The 3,500-nt window shown below is 47.1% G+C and overlaps 1 pseudogene; it reads right to left on the bottom strand.

The window, feature by feature from the left end:
* Positions 1–1,220: 1,220 nt before the first annotated feature.
* Positions 1,221–2,656, bottom strand: LOC116828918 (signal peptide peptidase-like 2B; annotated as a pseudogene).
* Between the last annotated feature and the right edge of the window lie 844 nt (positions 2,657–3,500).

Below are 3,500 nucleotides of genomic sequence, written 5' to 3'. Positions count from 1 at the left end.
GACACTGGTGGGGAAGGCAGGGACATAGCGAGAGCTACCTGTCATTGAATGAAGATTCCTTTCCTGGTTTTTCTGTGATTTGCAGTTGGATTTCAGGAAGGGACTTTTTAGGGCAACTCCTAGATAAGGGCTAAATGGGCTCTTCTCCACTCTTTGCACTAGCAAGGATACTTTCTGGAGATGAGCTCGGCCCCTCTTGAGAGTAGATGAGTCCATAGGCCATAATCACAACCTCAACCACTTATTTCCTTCTGCCAGATAACCTGACCATTGGAGAAGGGAAACATCACTCTGGGGGTTGTGGGTAGGGTGGTTAGATCTTGGAGCCGGTCCAGCCCACTCATCTGAAGACTTCCTTCCCCTGGTTGGCTTTCTGCCAGATACTAAGTAGACATTAAACAGTGCCTCTAGGGCTCAGATGACTTTTTGGGTCAGATTTCAGGAAGATGTTCTGGTTGCCTATCTCAGAAGGAAGGCAGGAACAACTGCAACCCCGTGACTAGTAGATGAACCTAGTGAACAAAGGTATCAGATAACCAAACCAGGCCAACACAAGCTGAACTTGCCTTTGGAGTCTGTGAAATCTATGGCCACAATACCCTGCCCTAATTTTGAGGGCTGATAAATGTAAAGGATAACCTCAGGTTGGTTTGTTTTTAGCAAGGTTCTTGGCCTAGCTATGAAAAGGTAACACGATTGCAAGGGCTGAAGTTTTGTCATTTTTTTCCCTATTGTTCCCTATGGTACCAACGGCTGATCTTTGGAACCTATGAAAGCCACAGTTGTGGAATCCTTCAATTTCAGAGGGGAGCACAGACCCTTTTGTGGTGGGGGGAGGGCGGTAGTAGTAATGACCCCTGCTTGCTGCTGATAGTGCTAGGGCTTCTGTAATTTCCTTCCCAGCTTGCTGCCTTAATTCAAACCTGGAAAAATGACATAGAAAACAAGAAGGCAATGGCCACTAAAATGATCACTGACAATCATAGATGAGAAACCTTTTAAATCATCCTCTATTTCACACACATGATGAGGGACGTTGAAGTTTGTGATCATATGATCTAATCCAGTGAGTTGCATTATCTAGTTCAATTTGCTCTTTTCTGCTCAGAAGATTTCTCGCACACGGTCACCTTCAGTTTGGCTTGTTGGTTCTTCTGTATACAGCATGGAACTGAGCTCACTTGTGTTCACTTTGTGATCACTCATTTCTGTGGTCTTTTTCAGCTGAGTATGGGATCGGTCTTTTCTTGCTCTCTCTCTCTTGTTGAGATGTTGGCGCATAGGATTATTTGAGAGATGTGAATAGCTGGCAGGAGCCTACTCCAAAGGGAGATGAGCTGGTTCTTCTCAAAGCCACGACCTCTCCAGAATAATGTGAGCTCCTGGCACCAAAGAGCAACAAAAAGACTAGTGATAAGCATACAGGGCACCAAGTACAGTAGAGCTGGTTGGCCTATCTGTAGCAATGCCCTGACACCAAAGGTTCCTAGAAGATTAAGGCCATAAGGTATAGTGCTAGCAACAACATAGACGTTGGATGACTGTACTTGAATATCAAATTTGTGTCAGGATGTTACAAGGAAACTTGGACTGAGGATATCCCCTAATCCTAGGATCTTGCACGCCTTGTTACAGAGATCCAAGGGAGAGGAGTTTAAATTTGCAACCTTCAGTACCAAAAATAATCTTTTCATTTATGTCAGAGTCTGAGGGGTGGAGAGTTGCTACCTCCATAATACTCCCCCTAGATTGGGCTAGGAAAGGAGAGATGAATATATAAAGCACATCAGCCACCAGAAAAGCCAATACATCAGGTGCAATTCTTCATAGTAGGCATGTGGATGGATTTGATCATGAAGAGGCAGTAGGCCACACCTAGAGCATTCTGTAGGATCCATGCCCACTGGTCCTCATTTTGGAAAACCCACTAGAGCAGAATGATGGAGCTACAAGATGCTTTCAGAAGCAACATCTGAACTTGTGTGCTCTTATGTAAACAAGGCAAGTGGATCCTGCATTCTCCAAGTAGGATTCTTCTCACAAAAGGAGAGACGCAACTGTAGAGAGCTTTGGAGGAAATGCAGCAGAATATCCCAGTCACAACACACACAAAGTGATTATGGAAGCAACAGAGAAGCGTCGCAGCAAGGAGGATGTTGCTGTGGTAACACAGATCATGGTGAGGGTGCAGTCAACTGCTTTGTCACTGTATTACTCATCCTTTTCATCCTGGTGCTCTGTGTGCTGAGGTTTTGCTGCCACCACAAGCTCTGCCCAGTAGCCATCAATCATGACGGTGCCCACTGCCGAGATGAAAAGGATTGCCATGCTGTCGTCTAGGCTGGGCCTTGTGAGGAGGTAAATGGCAGCCCTGAGTGGATGCTCACTGAATTTCTTGCCCCTGATATCCAGCATATCAGAATAATGGAGCACAACCACAGGGATGGCAATGACTGGCATGCAATGGGGGCGGCTGAATGGGGTCAGTGTTGGTGCAGTAGCTGCAATCTCTGGGCACTGACAGCTCCTACTGCCATCTCCTGTGCAGAAAGCCCAGTGTCTCTCTTACGATTACCAGTAAACTCTGGGCCCCATGCAGCTGGGCCAGCCTCCCTTTCTCACAGAGGCTGCAGTTGCCCCACATCACTATCGGCATCGACTTTCTGAATGCCCCAGGGGACAGGTGGGAATGTGGAGAACAGAAGGCAGAGTCAGCATAGTCTTGAAGAGGCAGCAGAGGGCTGTCTCAGCTCATGTGGCACAAGCACCATCTCTAAGCTGAAATGGGTACAATAATCCTTCCCTTGTGTCCCATTCCCTGCCGTCTGGTCTGAGAGGACACGGAGCAGGCTATACTCACAGGACACCTCCTTTACAACTGTGAGGCAAAGCAGTAGGAGAATCCCCCCACCTTTCCTTTACTGTTGTCCTGGGGGGGGCCTGAGCTTTACAGCAAATTCTCTTCTCTCTGCTTCTTCCTTCCCCATGAAGACAGGGTGCACCACCCCTCCCACCAGGCATTATCTTTTCCTTCTTGCACATCATACGTGACACTTTCCAGGGCTACTGGAGACAATGCACATCACAGATTCGTCTCCATGGAGACAGGAGGCCTCATGCATCAGGGCCTCACAGAGATAGGAAATACCCAGAGCTGACTACTGGATCCCTTTTCATTTTCTATTTGGAATTTTTACCAAAGAATAGAAACACTTTCCCCCATCTCAAAATCCAGCAGCTGGGCTATTCTTGGTCCTTGTGGGGAGGGCTGAGGGAGAAGAGTTTGGGGCCAACGTGTACACAAAGCCAGGGATAATCACAGTTCTTGAGGAAGCACAGGGACTGCTACTTAGGCCTTGTCTACACTAGAAATGTGTACTGCTTTCACTGTACTGATCTAACTAAGCAAAAATCATCCTTCCTAACTGACCTAGTTATACCAGTACAAAAACTATGTGTAGACGAGGCATTTGTGTGTCCACGGGGATGCACTTTACCCC

Source organism: Chelonoidis abingdonii, chromosome 6 (genome assembly GCF_003597395.2).
Source record: "Chelonoidis abingdonii isolate Lonesome George chromosome 6, CheloAbing_2.0, whole genome shotgun sequence".
NCBI classification, from domain to species: Eukaryota; Metazoa; Chordata; order Testudines; family Testudinidae; genus Chelonoidis; species Chelonoidis abingdonii.
The sequence above is the reverse complement of the archived record's forward strand: the minus strand, read 5'-3'. Positions and strand labels throughout refer to the sequence as shown.